General features: G+C 40.9%; 1 protein-coding gene across 4 annotated transcripts in view; it reads right to left on the minus strand.

Annotated features, from left to right (window-relative positions):
* LOC135093337 (uncharacterized) overlaps window positions 1–18,007 on the minus strand; it is a 124,179-nt gene extending 106,172 nt beyond the window's left edge. For 3 of the 4 annotated variants that reach the window (XM_063992534.1, XM_063992537.1, XM_063992533.1), the window contains exons 1-3: window positions 17,868–18,007; window positions 14,963–15,201; window positions 12,403–13,290 (exon numbers count right to left, since the gene is read on the minus strand). The gene's annotated coding sequence lies outside the window, so the exon portion shown is untranslated. Of the gene's footprint in view, window positions 1–12,402; window positions 13,998–14,962; window positions 15,202–17,867 lie in introns of those variants that run through there. The other variant, XM_063992535.1, reaches the window with a different exon arrangement.
* Between the last annotated feature and the right edge of the window lie 4,493 nt (window positions 18,008–22,500).

Below are 22,500 nucleotides of genomic sequence, written 5' to 3' on the forward strand. Positions count from 1 at the left end.
CGAGGCGGTGATGGCTGTGCGGCGTGGCTGGGTGCATTGCCTCGCCGCCCATCTCCGTCTTCTGAAGGTGCTGGTTGCTGGCAGATTATTCATGAACTATTCACCACCACAAAGCTACTGTCTGGTTGACGGTTATATTTCTTTACCTCATTCTCTTTCATCTTCCTCCTCCTCCTCCTCCTCCTCCTCAGACGAGGCTAAGTATTATTTCTTTAATAGAATTGTAAATGTCTGGAACTCTCTCCCAGCACATATTGTCGATAGTAATACAATAGAAACTTTTAAACAAAGGTTGGACAATCACCTCGCAGCAACCCCTCATATAACGTACTTTGCGCCTACATAAATTTTTTTTTTTTTTTTAGTTACTGTAGTGAATAGTATAATTTCTCTTTCATCCTTTCCTATCACATCTTAGCCTTTCCTCCTCCCTATACTCTCCTGTTTTTCCTTCCTTGATCTCTAGTGTCCTCCATCCTCTAACTCTTAGAATCTGTAGTGGTAGTGGTAGAATAGACACACAGACAGCCTCGTTAGGCCCAGTAGGGCTGTTGCTGTCTGTTCTTTCCTTTGTATTCCTTTGTATTCCTCCTCCTCCTCCTCCCCGTAGTCGTCTTCGTTCTTCTCTTCCTCACCTTCCTCCTTTTTTTTCTTTTTTTTACTTTCCTCCTCCTCCTCCTCCTCCTCCTCCTCTTCTTCATCTTTTTTTTTTCCTTTCCCTATACTTCTTTCTTCTCTTCTTCATTTTCCTCTTCCTCCTTCAGTCACTCATCAAGTCTGACCCATTTAGTTATCATTCTCCTCCTCCTCCTCCTCCTCTTCTTCTTCCCCTCCCTCCTGATACATCCATTCTTATCACACAGTAAATACTTTTCATTTTCATTCCTACACTCTTACTTCATATCCTCCTCCTCCTCTTTATCTTCTCCCTCTTCATTTCACTTCCCTTCCTCTTTCACTTCATCCTCATTCTTTTCACTCCTTTCCATTTACCCTTATCATTTTAGTAGGTTCACTTTCTCTCTCTCTCTCTCTCTCTCTCTCTCTCTCTCTCTCTCTCTCTCTCTCTCTCTCTCTCTCTCTCTCTCTCTACGCTCATAAGTTATTATTATTCCTGCCCTCCTGCTTCTCTGTTTCATAATTCTATCATTCTTCTCTTCCCCTCTCCATTCCTCTTTGTCTATTATCGACGCTTACATATTCTCTCTCTCTCTCTCTCTCTCTCTCTCTCTCTCTCTCTCTCTCTCTCTCTGTGTCCCATATTTCACCTGGCCTTTCCTTCTCGTCCTTCCCCTCTCCTTTATCTTCCTCCTTCTTCTCCTACTCCTCCTCCTCCCCTGCGGATGTCATCCACTGTACACTCCGTCAAAAGTCTTACGCTCCATCCTTAAAGCGCTGCAGTGAACGAAGGCCAAGGATAATACAAGGGAGCAAACGAGAGCATGTCACAATAGATAAGTCACGATTCATATTGTTACGTATGGCGGCGCGGAGCTGAGCAAGACTGGACGTGGACAGGACAAGGCGAGAAAAAGGGATATGGTTTATTTTGTCTGTCTGTCTGTCTGTCTGTCTGTCTGTCTCTTGAACACATGCATTCCACCCTATACAGAACACATTAATGTAAGTCTCTCTCTCTCTCTCTCTCTCTCTCTCTCTCTCTCTCTCTCTCTCTCTCTCTCTCTCTCTCTCTCTCTCTCTCTCTCTCTCTCTCTCTGTTGACTCAGCAAACTCATCCTCACACAATCATTCGCTCGGTAACTCAGAACAAATATTGAAATTTTTTTACTCTCCTTTCTTTGCTCTCTCTCTCTCTCTCTCTCTCTCTCTCTCTCTCTCTCTCTCTCTCTCTCTCTCTCTCTCTCTCTTGTAAGTGATGATGAAGTAGAGAGAGAGAGAGAGAGAGAGAGAGAGAGAGAGAGAGAGAGAGAGAGAGAGAGAGAGAGAGAGAGAGAGAGAAAATCATAAGGGAAGAAAGCAAAAGAGAATGAAAGGAGATATTGCATGAATGAAAAGGGATATAAATAAAGAAAGAAAGAAGATTTAGAAGAATGAAGGAACAAAAGAAAAGACAGCTGAAGGAAGAATGGAAGGAAAGGACGGGGAAAAATAAACAAATGAATTAATAAATATATGAATGAATAGAAAAATAATGTCGTGTTGTAATTACTGAACCTTAAAAATATGAAAATCGATAAAAGTAAAGTTTATACTCTCTCTCTCTCTCTCTCTCTCTCTCTCTCTCTCTCTCTCTCTCTCTCTCTCTCTCTCTCTTTCTGTACCTCGTTTTCAGGTGACTCACAAGACAAAATAGGAAGTAAAAGATCCAATCAGATATCGTGTCCTCCTCCTCCTCCTCCTCCTCCTCCTCCTCCTCCTCCTCCTCTTCCCCCTCCTCCTCTTGTGAACTTTCCATCTATATTTTTTTCTTCCTTCTCCTCCTCCTCTTTGTTTTCGTTCCCATATCACGGTGTAAGAAAATAGAGAAGAATGAACGAGCGTGTACACACACACACACACACACACACACACACAGGTGTTACAAACAAATTTATTAAAGTTGACGTTTTAATGAGCTGCAATCTCTCTCTCTCTCTCTCTCTCTCTCTCTCTCTCTCTCTCTCTCTCTCTCTCTCTCTCTCTCTCTCTCTTCCTTCCGCCATATTTCATGATCATTCTTCCTCCTAATTCTCCTACATCATCTCAATCTTCTCCCTCCTTCCCACACGCACACACACACGCACGCACACACACACACACACACACACACACACACACACACACACACACACACACACACACACACACACATATGGGATACATATTAGTATTAGGCATAAGAAAAAAAGTAAAGGAACACTGTAAGAACCGAGGAGAGGAAGGGAAGAAAGAAAAGAAGGAAGGAGGGAAAGATGGAGAAAAAGAGGAAGAAAAGCATGAGGAGATTTTTAAGACGAACAAAACAACCGCCACCATTACCACCTCCTCCCCCTCTCCTCCTCCTCTTCCAGATAAAACACTGGGCCGAGTTAGCGGGTGCTGGGAACAGAGTAAGGGAGGAGGAGGAGGAGGAGGAGGAGGAGGAGGAGGAGGAGGAGGAGGAGGAGGAGGAAAGCAGCTGACGGTGACCACCCTAGAGAGGTAACTGTGTGGTGGTGGCGATGGTTGTGGTGGTGACAGTAGTGGTGGTAGGAATAGTAGCAGTGGTGGTGGTATTGGAAGTAATAGTGACGGTGGCGTTTGATAGTCGATGGTGATTGGAGATTTAAACGTCCAGTCATTAGCAAGTAGTAGCTGGCGGTGGTATGTAATGGATAGTAAATGTGGTGGTCTAGCAATCAGGGGAGCAGGAATACAAACAACACAACAACACAGTTATGAACACGCCTACTACTGATTAAAGGGACATACTGACGGGTACCACAAACAACACAGTTATGAACACGCCTACTACTGACCAAAGGGACATACTGACGGGTACCACAAACAACACAGTTATGAACACGCCTACTACTGACTAAAGGGACATACTGACGGGTACCACAAACAACACAGTTATGAACACGCCTACTACTGACCAAAGGGACATACTGACGGGTACCACAAACAACACAGTTATGAACACGCCTACTACTGACCAAAGGGACATACTGACGGGTACCACAAACACAGTTATGAACACGCCTACTACTGACCAAAGGGACATACTGACGGGTACCACAAACAACACAGTTATGAACACGCCTACTACTGACTAAAGGGACATACTGACGGGTACCACAAACACAGTTATGAACACGCCTACTACTGACCAAAGGGACATACTGACGGGTACCACAAACAACACAGTTATGAACACGCCTACTACTGACCAAAAGGGACCATACTGACGGGTACCACAAACAACACAGTTATGAACACGCCTACTACTGACTGAAGGGACATACTGACGGGTACACTCACACGTTCCTACTCATGCATCTTTCCTCAAGGCAGTACTGGCAGTGGTAAAATATTCCTGCCTACAGCCAAACAAACAAACGGACAGACGGACAGTTACTTCTATAGAGTGACATGTGTGTGTGTACTTATGAAGTTAACCATTAGGAGCAGCAACCGTGAGAGCGTATACACACACACACACACACACATACACGAAGCTTGAAGTAATGGGTGAGCTACTATGAGAAAAAGTAATAATGATAAAAAAAAAACGAATAAATAAATAAAATAAAAAGTGAAGAGAAATTAAGAAAAAAGGAACAAATTGAATCTTAAGTTAATGCTGTACATACCACGACCTCGTTTATTATTGATGTGAAAAATTAAATGGAGAGGGAGAATGCGAATAAAAAAAATAATAAAAAGAAAAAAAAACGTGAATATGACATAATTATTGGTACTACAAGAAAAAAGAGAGGACAATATTTGCTTCATCTCTGCCTCGCCATTTCCAGCACTAGACACAGACTGCAAAACATGAAGGTGTGTGTAAGTTAAGCATACTCGATCTTCCCTTCTGAAAACAGGGACGATCTACCACAACTCAGCCAAACCGTCTCTCCTGAAGAAGTACGTACAGTCAGCGAACCCCGATCTTGCGTTGGGGCGGCACAGGCTACCCGGAGAGCGCGTTTCACCTAAGGCCTCCCAACAAGCATGAAAAAAGGGGTGGGAGAAACTGACTTTGTGGCATCTCAAGTGCATCTTTTCTGCTCACTCAACAACGACACTGGTAATAATACTGGTCATTGTTGTTATGGGCGTGAGTAAGGAGAGATGCACTTAAGATGCCAATAAGTCAATTTGCCCCTGCTAATTTTTTATGCTTCCGGGAAGACCTTGAGTAAAACGCGCTCCCCGAGTGACCTTTGCAGCCCCGACGCAAGACCGGCGTTCGCTGACTTGTATAATATAATGGTGAATGTTCAAACAATGCTCCTAAAATTCATACACATCAACTGCCGTCGCTCTCTTAACCTGTTCACTGTGACTCGAGACAATTAACACCATCAGAAGCAATAGGTGAAATCTTTATAAGCATCTACAATTAAGTCAGCGATGAAGAAGAATGCATTTTGTAATTTCTTCCCAGTTCAAAGAGTGGATACAGCTGCAGAACAAATAAAGATGTCTCAGAGTGATTGGTACTTAGGGAAATGTGAAAGAAGTGGTAGTCAAATGAAAAAAAAAAGATAAATAAACAAATAAAATCATTATAATAAATTCAAGTGTTCAGGTCAGTTTAGTTTAAAAAATGTCTTGCTCATGTGGCAGAAACCAAATTATAAAATAAACAACAATAAATAACAAATAGAAAGATAAATAAATCAGAAGTCAGTAGGCCTACACATGACAGCCCGGTATGTATACAACAAACCTGTACCCACTTATCATCTCTATCCATAAATTTATCCAATCTTTACAAACCCTTATTGACTCGGCACTACAAATCTGATTATTGAGTTTGGTCAGTCATCTAACACTCTTTTTGAGAGAGAGAGAGAGAGAGAGAGAGAGAGAGAGAGAGAGAGAGAGAGAGAGAGAGGAGAGAGAGAGAGAGACAGAGAGAGAGAGAGAGAGAGAGACCCCCAATCCCTCAATAACTCAGCGTACAGGCCTCACCTCACACGGGCGGCGCTGTGGTGCTTCCATAACTCCCCGCCTCACTCCCTGACGCGGGGCACTTTTACAGACACGCTGCAATCTGTGTATCTAAGCCTTTCACTGCTTGATCATTCTTTATGTGGAAAAATGGTGTCCAGAGTTTGTGCCTTAAGAAAAAAAATCCTTATCTTCAAAAGAAAATGGTCTTTAAATTTGTCTTCAAAAATTTTCTTCTTTACACACATGAGCTGGAATCTGTCTCTTTAAACAATCCAATGCTTGATCATTCTTTATCTGGAAAAATGACGTGCAGAGTTTTTGGTATCTACAAATAATTTCCTTACCATCAGTATAAAAAAAAAAAAAAAAAAAAAAAAGGCCTTTAAATGTCTTCAAAAATTTCTTTATACACACGACCTGGAATCTGTCTTTTAAAACCTTTCACTGCTTGATTATTTTCCTCTCCACGATCACTTACAATTTTTCACACACTTACTACGTGTCTCTTAAACAATTCTATAATCTAAAAAGAAAAGTATTAACCTGCTTAGCCTTTTTTATTTCTTTTTTTTTTTCTATTTCCATGCAAACAACTTTTTTTTTCCCCACAGTGCTCAGTGTCAAGGAAGGACGAGAGGGAAGGACGAGAGGGTGAACATATTACACAGACCTTGAACTGAACACGTCACTCATTCCGTTTCTTTCAATGGTACACAGCACCTCGACTGAAATGAAGCACGGTAAAATCTGGTAAACTCTGGAACTCCCTGCCTGCTTCTGTATTTCCACCTTCCTATGACTTGAACTCTTCCAAGCGGGAGGTTTCAAGACACTTATCATCCAATTCTGGATTATCCTTTTGGCCTTTCTCTTGGGACCTTTGGGACAGTGTGCTAGTGTCCGCCTTACATAAAAGAAAAAAAAAAAGTTAAAAGTGAATCGCGGTACACGTGGACAGAAATGAAACGAAACATACTGTACGCTGACTGAAGTGAAGCATAGTACGGTACTCTGACTAAAGTGAAGTACGTTTTACTGGCTAAAGTGAAGCACGATACAAGAACTAAATTGAAGTACGGTACATGAACTCAAGTGAAGCACGGTACAGGAACAGAAGTGAAGCACGGTACAGGATTAAAGTGAAACACGGTACAGGAACAGAAGTGAAGCACGGTACAGGAACTCAAGTGAAGCACGGTACAGGAACAAGGTGCAGCACGGTACAGGAACAAGGTGAAGCACGGTGCATTAACTAACACGGGTAGTTTCAAGAAGATGAAGCTCAAAACAACACTCAAACAGAAGCACACAAATCAGCACTCTCTCTCTCTCTCTCTCTCTCTCCCTCAGCTGACCTCTCTGACTCGCCCGAGCAGTCTTCGCACAATACTTAACAGACTCACCTCTGTATTATTTTCGCCTAGTGAGCTTGCAACTTTATCCTTCATTTCCCTCCTCTCAGAACTTTCCTCCAAGCTGCAGCCTCTCTTCCCTTGCTTTTCTCTCAAAACTTCCCCCTCTGGTGTGGTTTCGTAACTTCCTTCTTATGGTTCTCTAAAAACTTCCCTGGCTGGCAAGAATAACCTCTCTTTTCCTCGGCCATCTGCAAATCTCCAAGCCCTGCATTAACTTTCTTTCCTTTCTGTCCAATGGAAATATTTCTTTAGTATTCTAGTTTGTATTTCTTATTAAACATAGCGCTTTATCTCGACTATCTTAAACAGGATCTACGGGAAGTTATGAAGGTCTTGAAAGGAGTTTTTCTTGTGATTCCTGTGATAGTTTAACAAAGATTCTGGAAAGGTAACGCACCTATGAGAATTTGACCAATCATCTCTCTCTCTGTGCCCTTTAAAAATAGTTCTCATGAGAGGACTAAGTATCTGAGAATACTGGCCTCTGAAACATACGTAGCTTTTCTCCTTATAGTCTGGAAACTCCACTTAAACAATTACTAATATTTTTTTTTTTCTTTTCCGTGTCTTCAATGGCGTAACGTGCTTCATCCAACGGCTTTCCTCCAGTGAGCTGCAGTAATTTCTTTCCCCTCCCCGTCCTCTGAAAACTCTGTCATCTGTCCCTCCAAAACCTGAACGACCTGTATTCAAAAACGCTTTGTTCTGTCACCACCACTATTTTCCAAGGTCACATAAATGATTAGCTGGGTTCTCAAGAGTGTTTCTCCTGCGAATATCTTGCTAATCTGTTACTAGAAACATAAAAACACTTAAAAATCCAAGTAGCGTCAACTACAAGAACCTTTTGAAAGTAATGGAGGTGCGGCGCAGAAACGTTTCAGCATAATTATCGTCCTTGTGGTCGCATTCTCTAACACAATCATTTTTTCCAACAAGAGTTTTTATTATTCTTCTAATCGCTCGCCAACTTTGTCATATCTCTTTGTTATTTACTATTTTTCTTTCGTGTTTTGTGTGTTATTTATTCATTTATTTATCTATCATCCAGCTTGATTTATCGCCAGCTGTGATCTTAGGCATCTCCTGGCATTTAAACACAAGTCAATGAGCCTCACACATTACTTCCCACCCCGCCACTCCTCCTGTGCACCCACTCATATATATTAATTAACTTTCCTCCAACTCTTCGGGTTTCTTTCCTTCCTCCTCATTATTTTTCCTCCTCCATATTTCGCCGCACAAAACTTTTCTTGTTTTCCTTCTCTTCCTCCTTCACCATCACCACCGCCACAAGCTCCTCCTCCTCCTCCTCCTCCTCCTTGGTAATCCGCTCCTCTTCTACTTTCGTTTCTTCACCGCCACCATTACCATTGTCCTCCTCCTCCTCCTCCTCCTCCTCCTCCTCCTTCTCCTCTCCTCCTTCTCCTCCCTCCCTCCGTAGCAAGGCGCCGAGGCACAATACTCTTCAGTAAGACGAGTAATTGCCAGAATTTTTCAAGATGAGCAACGCAAGGAGGAGGAGGAGGAGGAGGAGGAGGAAGAGGAGGAGGAGAATAAAGAGGAGGAGAATAAAGACTAAAAATAACAACGAACTAGTATAAGTAGGTGAAGAAAGGTGGAAAAAAAAAAAAAAACAGAGGGAGGGAGCGGGAAGAATATTAAGAGACTGAAGAAATGAGAGACCAAAGAGAATTAAGGAAGAGGAGAGAAAAGAGTAAAAGGCAGTGATGGAGAAACATGAGAAGACTGCGGCGAGAGAGAGAGAGAGAGAGAGAGAGAGAGAGAGAGAGAGAGAGAGAGAGAGAGAGAGAGAGAGAGGAGAGAGAGGAGAGAGAGAGAGAGAGAGAGGAGAGAGAGAGAGAGAGAGCATAGATATTGGCAGTGGTAATGGCAGGCTGTTAGTAATAGTGGCAGAATTAACATCCATCGTAGTGGTGGTGGTGGTGGTGGTGGTGGTGGTGTCAAAACAAGAATAAGAGAATCAACCAGTCACTAGCTGTTCTCTCTCTCTCTCTCTCTCTCTCTTCTCTCTCTCTCTCTCTCTCTCTCTCTCTCTCTCTCTCTCTCTCTCTCTCTCTCAGCAAATAGATGGTCAGCCAACACTCCCACACTCTATTTCTCTCTCTCTCTCTCTCTCTCTCTCTCTCTCTCTCTCTCTCTCTCTCTCTCTCTCTCTCTCTCATACAATTTAGACTAAAGTTAGGGGAAAAAATGAATACGAGGTAATTCGAAAGTGAATGAGAAGAGGGAGGAGGAAGGACAATGAAAGACTTGGTATGAAGGAAAAGATAAGCAAGAAGCGAGAAAGAGGAGCAGCAAAAGGAAAAAGAGGATGTGAAGAGTGCGAGGAGGAGGAGGAGGAAGAGGAGGAGGAGGAGGAGGAGGAGGTGACTTCAGAGAGCGGAAGGAAACAGGGAGATTAAATGAAAAAAATAAATAATAATGAGTAATGATAATAATAATAATAAAAATCAGTTTTTGTCAACAACTAAGTATCTTGTAATGAGCAGGTGATCGAGACTCAACAGGTAGGCAATGAGAGGCACAGGGGCTTAAGATGACTAGAAAGGAGAGGAGGGCATGTAGGGGAGGGCTCCAGTTGGGATGATATTCTGAAACACTTCTGCGCCACACCTCTTCTACTTTCAAAAGGCTCTACATTAAAGTTCCAGGAGTTTTAAGGGTGTTTTTTACGGTTCTAGTGACTGATGAACAAAATTTGTACGTCATTAACAGGAGAAACAGCCTTGAGAACTCGGCGAATCCTACCTGTGGTCTTTGAAAATAGTGATGCTGAGAGGGCAGAATACGGGGCTTGGTCTGCACGGAACACAACTGAACACAATAGGAGAACAAACATTATCGGACCTACTGGCTCTTATAAAATGCAAGGTAGGTCTGTGGTGTTTCCTGATCTTTTTTTTTTTTTTGTCTCGTAAGTCAGTTTCATCTATACATCTGACTACTGTTAATACACACACACACACACACACACACACACACACACACACACACACACACTCTCTCTCTCTCTCTCTCTCTCTCTCTCTCTCTCTCTCTCTCTCTCTCTCTCTCTCTCTCTCTCTCTCTCTCTCAACATGGATCCAATGCTGCGAATCTTACTCAGGAGAATCTTATTTACATTATCTCTAATCTCAACTGAGGAAGAAGAGGAATAAAGGCAAGCTAATGTAAATGGAAAGATAAACGCGAAGAAAACTACTGAACGAGGAAGAAAGGAATGAAGAGATGAAATGAGAAGATCGCTAAGTCTTGGGTTCAGATTCGGCAGCAGGTAGGAAGATAAGTGGAGCAGGAGAGGAGCTTAATTCTTTCTCTGGGGCCGTGCTATGACGTGGACCATACTCTGAAACATTTATCGATTACCTAACCTAAACCTCTAGTTCAAGTTGCACGTTTTCCTTCTCAAGGGTATTTCTATGATCCTAGTATCAGATGAACAATTTTTTTTTACATTTTAAAAGGCAGAAACACTCTTGAGAACCTGGCTGATTATCTCTTTGGTCTTTCAGAGTAGACATGATGAGACAGCAAAGCGTTTCTATAAGTCAGAAATTGTCGTGCGCTGGTCTATGCTCGCGAATGCTCCTTGTCATACCCTGCTACACTGTGGGTGTAATTCAATATAAAACTGACTGGCGGTTCTTATCAGTTTATTTCATTCGGCTTGAGATTAACTGTCGCGGGAATAAAACGTTACAGGAAAGAAAATGATAGACATACAGGAAAAATTGTCGCAAGGAAAGAGTAAAACACACACACACACACACACACACACACACACATAAAGATTAAAACTTTTAAATGCCACATGTAAAAATAAATGGCATAGGAATAAACAATAGTGGGAAAATATATTCATAAAATCTGCGTCACACACGAAAAAAAAGGTAAAAAAATAATAGCACAAAAATAATACATGAAAAAAAAAAAAACACGCAAAAAAAAGTCACCAGAAAATATAACGTCACAAATGCTGGACCAAGAAAATTAAAACAATAATAATACACAGCTTTACGTAATTGAATATGGCATCAGGTACTACGTATGCATATATATTAACTGATTTCTGTTATATCCTCACGTGCTATTTTTCTCTTTTTTTTTTCAGAGCCTTTCTCCTTTTTCAATCTTTTTCTAACATTCAAATCAGTGTTCAACCTTCTCCAAGCTTCTCTGCCTCCACACCCTAAAGCCACTACGCACCAGATACAAAACAGACTTTCCAGAAATGCTCGTATTAAGTTCGCTAATTACAACTTCACACTCAAAAAACGCAGAAAAATATACCCATTTCAGCGAGTTTGATGTCTTCAGGTTGCTCATATCACGCCAAGAAAAGCCTCTCCTTCTACAGATAACACCTTTTTTCTTCCTACACCACCTGATATGCTCCTCATGTTAAAATTGGGTCCGGTGTAAATAAAGACAAAAGTACACATTTCACGCGGTCATCTTGGCTTTACTTCTCTCTCTGGTACTCCTTTATCTCTGTCCTCTATTTGTCTGTTAGTCATCGCTACATTGCTATCCTGTCCTTGATCTACTTCTCAATTAACGCTGTTTTTTTACTCTTTCCCCGTCTCTCTTTCTCGTTAATTGTTGCATCCTTACTCTTTTTTTAATCTATTGATTCATATGACGTCTTCTTTCTCCCAGCTATTTGTTTTGAATCCCTGTATTCTTATCTTTTCTCTATCTATTTATGTTGTAACGGTCTTCATAAGTCTCTTTCCATCACTCTCACTCTGATCTATTCATCTCCCTATATTCTGTCTACTAAAAGCATCTCTGACGATCCAGTTTCATCCCTTGCTTCTCCTTTTGTCCTCAGGGTCTTTGGCTAGGATTCTGTACCTTATCCTGATATACTATTATTATTATTATTATTATTATTATTATTATCTTTTTTGAGTGTGGGGGAGAAAATTCACCTTCCTGCACCTATGTTTTATCTATTTACTTATTTATTTTTTTAAACTGATACATAATTATGACCTACATGGTTTCCTGAACATCATCTGCGGTGCTGTGGCGCAAAATTATTAATTCCATCGGTCAGCCAACCCTCAATATCTACGTGTGCAATACTTAGAATTCCTCCCTTGGTGCTTATATCATTCTAACCTCTCCATCCTTCATGCACGCTCACTTTAACCAACTGAAACTCCACAGGTAGGGAGCATCATGGAATTTACAGGTATCACTAATTAGCTCCTGTTGGTAGTCGCCTAATCCTGTCATCATGTTTTACAGGTGATGCTCGAGTACTAAGCCCATACAAGTAAACAAACTGTTGATTCCTCAGTCAGCCATCGCAGATAAAGAGGTGACAGGTGACAGATTAACTGCTTACCTTCAAGTTGTGGAAGAACGTTGTACAGTTGTGTGGGCGGAGGGCAGGGTGGAGGGCGGCCACCACCTGCCTGTAGCCACCTGTCTCATCCACCCACACGCGGGTCCCCTCCACCACCACCACGCCTCCACCACGCCACCCCGCCGCCGCCACCCCCACGGCCACCACCACGCCCACGGCAGTCCATAGCCTCATCGTGAGCACTGTTTCAGGTATCTTCACTCAGTATACACTCACATCATTGCAGACACGTACATGGACATAAACACATATACACTTAGGAGCAGATGGTAGTGGTGATGTTTATTCGTATTTCGTTTTGCTTTTAGACAGGATAAGTTTACAGTGATTGAGTTTCCACGTGCACACGGGCGCGCGCACACATGACCGTTCACACGCGTAAAGAGTACTTTTCTTGTCTGCACAAGTACATGTGCCTGTATCGCGTTACACACACACACACACACACACACACACACACACACACACACACACACACACACACACACACACACAGTTTTATTACACTTCAAAACATAATCAATTCAGTCCTCGTTTTTCTCGGTTCTCAGCAGCGAGTCATCTCACAAGTCATCACCTCTACCCAGCATCGCACACACCACAGTCTACAGTCACGCCACTGGTGCTCAGGAGACTCACACGCAGCGCTGGTAACACGTAACAAACAGGTGCTATGGACACACCTTGGTTTGTCGTCAGTACGGGAAACGAAGTGTCCACATGCAACGCGTGGACCGGGAACGGCAAGTACCCTACTCCTTTGATAGTCAAGGAGTGACTAAGGCAGGCGGGAGAACAGGAAGGCGGGGCTACGGAGGGAGGGGGGGAGGGAAGCGGTGCGCGTTGCCATACTTCACAACGAACGCCCTAGGGGATGAGAAAGTAAAAAAAAATAAGCATTTCAAAGCCCACCACTATAAAGATTGTTTCCCTACCACATTACCTTATTAGTGACCAAAATAATTACTGTTATTGGAGAATAATGCACGCGAGATGAGAAGAACGTCGCCACGAGTGCTAATGTCACTTCTCTCGTCCTACCAGCACGACTTCACTCATCAATGGATAGTTATTGTTATTATCTCGGGCAAGATTAACTGGCGCACCTATAATGTAGTACCTCGACTTCCGTGTTTACTTGCACATACTCTAACGCCTGTGCATTGCAATTATTGCATCAGTACACAAGAAGACAAGGTGACGGCACACAGGTAGCGGAGGGTGAGCAGGTACAAGGAGAAGCACTGGTCTTGTCTGTATCTTGTTCTGTCCAGCGTGTGGGTTCTATTTATCTGTTTACGGCTTTGTTTTACTCGTATTGATGTAAAGTATGCCATCGGTTTTAGTCGCTAGAGGATTACAAACACACACACACACACATACACACATAAGTAAATAAACAGATAACAGCAACAACAACAATAACAACAACAACAACAATAATAATAACAATAATAATAATAATAATAATAATAATAATAATAATAATAATAATAACAATAATAGTAACAATAATAACAATAATAATAATAATAATAATAATAATAATAATAATAATAATAATAATAATAATGATGATGATGATGATGATCATGGTGATGATGATGATAATAACAATATTATTAATAATAACAACAACAACAACAACAACAACAACAACAACAACAACAACAACAACAACAATAATAATAATAATAATAATAATAATAATAATAATAATAATAATAACAATATAAAATAATAATAATTATTATTATTATTACTATTATTATTATTATTATTATTATTTTTATTATTATTATTATTATTATTATTATTGTCATTATAATTATTAAGATATGATTATGATTATATATATATATGTATATATATATATATATATATATATATATATATATATATATATATATATATATATATATATATATATATATATATATATATATATATATATATATATATATATATATATATATATATAAAAGTCTCCCATATGTTTCCATACAAATGGTATCACGAACGCCATTACAAGCATAAATCCAGATGTGTTTGAACGTGTCCTTCAGCAGTGGAGGACACGCATTGAAATGTGTTTTCAACACAAAGGCAGTCATGTAGAGCATATATAAATAAAAATGTTTTTTCTATAATTTTACAATTTCTTCATGTTGCCCATTGAAGATCATTCGCAGTGATGTTTTCCATGCCCTCGCTGGTTTTAACACTCGGAAGTCTTATGAACTTGATGGGATCACCCCTATTATTCTTCGAAACTCTCTCTCCGTGCTTGAACCTTGCCTAGTCAAACTCTTCCAACGCTTATATAATTTAATTCATGTTTGTTTAGAATTATTCATCATCATCATTATTATTATTATTATTATTATTATTATCATTATTCAGTTTGTTTTTCTTGATTATAAATAAAAGAATATACTTTATGTACACCACTACTACTACTACTACTACTACTACTACTATTACTACTTTTCTTCCTCTTCCTCTTCCTCCCACCACCCAAACACACACACATACACACCTAACAAGAGGATCACCCTTGGGAGTATAGCCCAGTTGACCCTGCTTGTTTGACCCCCACAACAGCAGGTAGCCGGCCTGGGTCACGGCAGCAGAGTGGTGACCCGCAGCGGCCAGCAGGACTAGGGGGTGGTGCCAGCCAAGGAGGTCACCAGGGCAGGGGGTCCTTCTGGGGCCCCTGTCGGTGTCTAAGTCCCAACTGGCTGAAGGTATTTTGTCACCAAGTGTACAATTCATCGTCTGAAACACACAAAAGCAAAAAATAAATAAGTAATGATGATAACACACGCACACACACACACACATATATACAGACACATACACACAGACATACATACATACAGACACCCACCCATCAGTCAAGGCAAGGGTGTGGTTGGCGCCACAGGCCAGCTGCACTGTCACCTTCCTGGCCAGACTCTTGACAAGCTTGCGTGGTGGCGGTGTGACTGTCGCAAGAGTTGACGCCAAGCTGACCGTACCCATTGTCACCCCGTGCGTAGATCTGAGGAGAGAGAGAGAGAGAGGAGAGAGAGAGAGAAGAGAGAGAGAGAGAGAGAGAGAGAGAGAGAGAGAGAGAGAGGAGAGAGAGAGAGAGAGAGAGAGAGAGAGAGAGAGAGAGAGAGAGAGAGAGAGAGAGAGAGAGAGAGAGAGAGAGAGAGAGAGAACTAAGACCTAATCTAACTAAACCCAACTTAACTTAAGATATAATATAACTTTAAAGAGAGAGAGGGAGAGTGAGAGGGGAGATTAGAGAGAGAGGGAGAGGGAGAGAACCTAACCTGTCTAGGAGAAATAATTTGAATATACAGTAAAATCCCTCTCATCCGGCATTCCAGTATCCGGCAGCTTCAAGTATCCGGCACATTTTTCCCTGAGCCTTAAAATCAATAAAAAATCAATGTGTACTCACAAAATCGATTAAAATTCCCGCACAAGGCATACTCTGTCCCCTGGCCACCAGAGCGCACTGCTTGGCGCCACCCGCGGCCCACTGCACTGTGTTTACCGAGTGACTCAGTCCCGCGTGTGCACTGTTTATGGCCTGACGCCAAACAACAAAATTATTTCTACTCTCTCTTTCACACACACACAACACACACACACACACACATCACAGGCTCTCTCTCTCTCTCTCTCTCTCTCTCTCTCTCACCAGGCCCCAGGAGGTGAGAGAAAGAGAGTACTGGTCTCCGGCTGCCACCTGAACGATGGTGTAGTTCTGTAGCTCATCAATTAATTCTGGCAGGTGAGAGAACAGGTGGTGAGGAGAAGAAAGTGCTATTGGACTGTTGTGTGGTTATGGTGGTGTGGTGGTGGTGGTGGTAGTAGTAGTAGTAGTAGTAGTAGTGGTAGTAGTAGTAGTAGTAGTAGTAGTAGTAGTAGTAGTAGTAGTAGTAGTAGTAGTAGTAGTAGTAGTAGTAGTAGTAGTTGGTTCATTACATTCCAAGCACAGTACATAAATAAATAAATAAATAAATAAATAAATAAATAAATAAGTAAATAAATATGATAAAACAATAAGAAAACAACAACAACAACAACAACAACAACCACATAAAAACTGATGACCCCAACCAATCACCATGACCTCTAGTACAAGGGGTCACACAGGGGCCCACCACACTGCGACCTGACACAAACATAAACAAGACACCTTTTATGCATGAAGGACAAGTGACCTATGACCCAACAGTGACCCACAGTAATCCCACATTGACCCACAGTGACCCAACAGTGTCTTCACCTAGAACTGTGGAGTGTACAAGTGCCCAGCTGACACGTGGAGGTGCAGGTGTCAAGGCTAGGTCACATTAGGTCACCTGAAACAGAGAGAGTGTAAGGGGGGGTGGCCTGGTGAAGGGAGGGGGGCCAGGTCAACCCTTAAATTGTGTGTAATAATGAAAATAATGATAACAGTGACCTCTCTCTCTCTCTCTCTCTCTCTCTCTCTCTCTCTCTCTCTCTCTCTCTCTCTTAGGTTAGGTTAGGTGTTTACTTGGCACTTTGGCGTGTACCGAGGTTCCCACACTGCCAAGGGCGGCGAGGGGGGCGTGGGGGGGGGGGAGCACAGGGACACATCCAAGGCTGCGTCAGAAAATTTAGTGATTCTTTAAAGTGTAAACAAAACAATTCTCTTAAAACTACATTTATCTGATAACTATGCACACACACACACACACACACGCACTCACACATACACACACACGCACACACACACACATTTTAATCAGGGAGAGAGCGTCAACTGCTGCAACAGGGGAAGCAATTTAAGTGGTCTGAAATATCTTACTGGCGTTGTGTGGCGCCATCAACAAAGCAACACCATTTCTCAAGTAAATAAGTATTATATCTGGTAATTGTCTAGAGTCCTTACCGGGCCTTATTACTGGTCTATTCACTTCAATTCTTTTTACACATACCTTCACATGCACCTAAAACATCATTTTAAAGTGGGGGACAAATGCCCCCTTCCCTCTAGTCGGTTAGGTTAGGTTAGGTTAGGTTAGGTTAGGTTAGGGTAATTGTCTAGAGTCCTTACCGGGCCTGATTAATGGTCTATTCACTTCAATTCTTTTACACATACCTTCACATGTCACCTAAAACCTAACCTAACCTAACCTAACAGTACTGGTCTATTCACTTCAATTCTTTTACACATACCTTCACATGCACCTAAAACCTAACCTAACCTAACCTAACCTAACCTAACCTAACTTAACCTAACCTAACCTAACCTAACCGACTAGAGGGAAGGGGGCATTTGTCCCCCACTTTAAAATGATGTTTTAGGTGCATGTGAAGGTATGTGTAAAAGAATTGAAGAGAATAGACCAGTAATAAGGCCCGGTAAGGACTCTAGACAATTACCTTATATCTCACTCAACACCATCTCAGGCACTCACCTTCCTGTATCTGGTGGTGTGTGCGTGTGTCTGTAGGTGTGGAGGAGCCCTTGAAAGCCAGCACCTTGTACACCTGGTTAAACATAAGATGCCTGGCCTGTAGATCCACGTTTTTGGCGCGGACTCTGTGGGCCGTCTCACTTCCAAGGGACAGTTTTTTTGTTTTTTACTAATTACACTGGTTTTTAATATATATATATTTATCGGTTTTCTAGGTTATGATGATTAATAAAGGTTATATTATTCGTTTTGCATAGGGTTTATCTTATATTAGTATTTTAAGATACCACAAGTTATAAAATCCCACATCTCTAATCTTTGCCTTTTTTTTTCTTATTTACGCCACTTTTCCTTAATATTTTCCGGTATAAGATAATCTAAAATACTTAAAAGACTCCGTACTAGTTGTTTATTTATCAAAAGTAACCTCAATTAGTGAATTATAACGCGACCGGTTCCCTGTCTCAACACTGTACCATTATACAATGTTGACATCCTGAGGACTGTCTAAGAAAAATGCAAGAAATTTTAATCCTCTTCCTCTTCCTCGTCTTCCTCACCCTCATCCTCCTTTCTTCCCCTTCCTCCTCTGGCAGAAAAGGGATAAGAGGAGGAAGTAAACGAAAATAAAGAAAGGAATAAGGAAATACTGAATAAAGAAAGAAATAACGAATAATATGATTTAAAACTTTGTCCCTGTTATTTTCCTTCATTTAAATCCTCTTCCTCCTCTTCTTCCTCCTCTTCTTCCTCATAATCCTTCCTTTCTTCTTCCTCTTCAACATTACTCACCGTTTTGTGGTTTTTAAATGAAAGATTTATATATCATCTTGCGAACATTTTCAACACACACACACACACACACACACACACACACACACTGCATAAGCATCTTGTACAACGAAAGACAAGGCAACACACACACACACACACACTGTATAAGCATATGTACAACGAAAGACAAGGCAACACACACACACACACACACACACACTGTATAAGCATATGTACAACGAAAGACAAGGCAACACACACACCACACACACACACACACTGTATAAGCATCTGTACAAACGAAAGACAAGGCAACACACACACACACACACACACACACACACACACACACACACACTGTATAAGCATCTGTACAACGAAAGACAAGGCAACACACACACACACACACACACATACACACCAGAAACACCTAGAAACACAATTTTACTCCCAAAAACACCTAGAAACCCAAAAAAACACTTAAAAAAACACTTAATTTCCTTTCAAAACACCCAAAAAAAACACACATTTTTAGCCAAAAACACTTAAATAACACTTAATTTCCTTTCAAAACACCCCAGAAAAAGACACACACCTACCCAAGGACAGCGAAAAAAAACAACAATTTCTACCCAAACAAACTTGAAAAACCACCAAAAATCTAAAAAAAAAAAACACAAAAAATAAAAAATAATAATAAAAAAACTCCCCTGCCTTTTTAAAAACACCACAGAAACGGTGAATTCACTTAAAAAAAACACTGAAAGCACGACTATTCCCTTTCAAAACACCAAAAACTCTCACTTCTATTCCAAAATGCCTAGAAAAAAAAATTGGGTATTTAACTCAAAACACTTCATCTTATATTACAAGGCTGCTACATCACCACCACCACCACCACCACCACCACCACCACCACCTCACTACTACTACTACTGCTACTACTACTACTTTTGCTTAACTTTAAAACGCTGGAAATTCAGTGAAAATCTTTTCTTAATATTTCTTCTTTTCCTTCTCCTCTTCCTCCTTCCCTTCCCTCTTCTTCCTCCTCCTTCTTCATTTCTCCTTCATTCCCTCCTCTTTCTATTCTTCTCTATGCATGAAAACAGCTGGAAAATATAGGAAATAACACTAAATACTGATGGAAGGGCACTGGGAGGAGGGAAGGTCCAGGGTCTCGGTCCCCGGATTGAAGGCGGCTGATGACGTCACGTCCGCCATATTTACGTTACGCAAATGATTTTGAAAATGACCCCTCGCAAAAATGGAGCTAGGCCGGAATGCTTTACATATTATGAAAGGGCATAATTTTAAATTAATTCTGGACATATAAAAATATTCCAAGCTTCAGTAATAATAAAGCTATATTTAAATAACTATATGAAAAAGTGTTCGAACAAACACGATAAAAAAATACATTCCAAAATCCACAAATCTCATTTCTCACGAACACAATACACTTTAAAAAATCGAAACTATTTTTACAAACAATCAGAAGTTAACCGGAAGCTGAAATAAATAAATAAATAATTTATAAATGTCGACTTTTTTGAGTGTTTCAACGGGTCTAAAACCCCTCTAAAAGTCCACTTATTTCACTCAAAAGCATTCATAACATATTTAAAAAACAATAAACGATTTTTTGAGCCCATAAAATCTTGCCTAGCGGCTGAAATAAAAAATCATGTTTGGCAGTATGAAAAATTTAACGGCAAACAGCAACACTTATTTACGCTGAAACAACCTCATAATCGACATGTTTCCCTTAACACTCGCACGCAAAACACTCAAAACACCACCAAATATTTTTACAAACCATAAAATCTTAGTTAAAAAGCCTAAATATATAAGTTAAGAAAATAGAAGGAATATTGGAACCGGGGGTAGACTCTGGCAATCCATCATGGCGGGCCGCGGGAGGGCTGGGGGGGGGCTCAGATGTAAACAAGATTGGCTATCTGTCTTTCCTTATTATTTGTGGTTGTTATGAAGGTTATTTATCTATTTTCTGGATTAATTTCAGCTGTGTGTATGCGTATGTGTGTGTGTGTTTGTGTCTGTGTGTGTGTGTGTGTGTGTGTGTGTGTGTCTATATATATATATATGTATGCGTATGTGTGTGTGTGTGTGTGTGTGTCCGCCTCTATTCCATGATAAATAGCATTATTTTCTCTTCTCTTCTCCCCTTTTGCTATTAAGTATCAAGTATTTTCCAGGTATTTCCAGTGTTTTTCCAGGTAGTGTCGTAGGTTGAAGCCAGACCTCTGCTACCTGTCACTACTAAACTCACCTTAATTGACCTCCTGTGCCTCTGTGGTCCCGTTCCCTGGTGTTTAAATGAAAAGAGGACACACACCACACAACCGCACTGCACGGTGTTTCCCAGGTACACTGAGGAAGACAATAAAAAATAATAAATAAATAAAAAAAAATCCCAAAACGCCTGGAGCAGTCTGCCTCCCTCCCTCGGTGAAGGAGGTGGAAACAAGCGGACCCTCACCATAGGGTTACAACCGGATACTTTAATTATATGGCAGGAAATGCGAGGGTACATTGACTTTATAAGCGAATAGAAATGAAAATATGTCACTTGAAGCACTGTGAGGTGTTAAGAGAGAGAGAGAGAGGGAGAGAGGGAGTCGGTTCCCCGCGCCAAATAGCCTATCACTTATAATTAAACCTTTAAATTGACGGAAACTCGAATAAAAGCATAGAAAACGAGAGGACTGAGTTTATAAGCGAACCTTAAAATTAATTAGAAGTTATGAAAGACACAGTAGACTGTTTATAATGATACTGAAGACTGAAAGAGTGAAAGGGTTAGCCTATCACTCACAGTTAGGGAAACGTACGTGGGTGTGTGTGTGTGTGTGTGGAAAGATATAATTGTTTATGTACAGTCTCTCTCTCTCTCTCTCTCTCTCTCTCTCTCTCTCATCTTCTCTCTCTCTCTCTCTCTCCTCATTTTACGAAGCATATCACCAACTGCACGTTTTATCAAGCTCCATCAGAAATTATACGCATTTTCCAGGGTGCTTTCAAGACTCCATCAACAAATTTAAGGGAGAATCTTTACGCATTTTCAAGGGTGCTTTCAAGATTCCAGAGGTACATTATCTGTAAGACTGGAAATATTGCGTCACGTCTCAGCAACCTTTAAAAGCAACTACAGGAATCCAGGAGAGAGAGAGAGAGAGAGAGAGAGAGAGAGAGAGAGAGAGAGAGAGAGAGAGAGAGAGAAGGAAAAAATTGTGTTGAATCTTGTTTTCGCCCACCGTGGTTGCCTGAGCGGAGAAAAAGTTACTGAATTTTACGCTATTTCTCACTTATTTGTTGAGCTTTTGCATTTTCCTTCCAAGTGGACGTAGAGAAAGAGTTGACGTATCCATACATGCCTTCAGAATTATCATAGTAAACAAAATCATCAAGAAATGTGTATTAATGTGTGCGGTAATGTTCGGGGCGATCGTGAGGGTAGCTAGATGGAAGGAAGGGAAAAGTTGTATATATTTCTACTTGTAATAAAGTTAATAATGAATATTTTTCACTGAATTTAATAATGTAGACGCGTCAGTTATTCCCCTGTGTACACTATTAAAAGAAACGTGAAAATCTCTCAGGTTACTTTAAAAATTGAGAAGGCACGTCTAGGGTAGCCTAGCCTAGCCTAGCCGACATGATCCAGTGGCAAGATTTATAATGCTTGATCAAGTGAAATTAATAATATTCCTGATACTTTCTCCAGTCTCACATCAGGCAATGGTGCTCATGATTCATCTACAAGCGGTTTATCATTGAAAGAAAATCCGCAAATACGAGTTTCAGCCAAGATTTGAAACTCCAAGGGACATCGTCA

Source organism: Scylla paramamosain, chromosome 42 (assembly GCF_035594125.1).
Source record: "Scylla paramamosain isolate STU-SP2022 chromosome 42, ASM3559412v1, whole genome shotgun sequence".
NCBI lineage: Eukaryota > Metazoa > Arthropoda > Malacostraca > Decapoda > Portunidae > Scylla > Scylla paramamosain.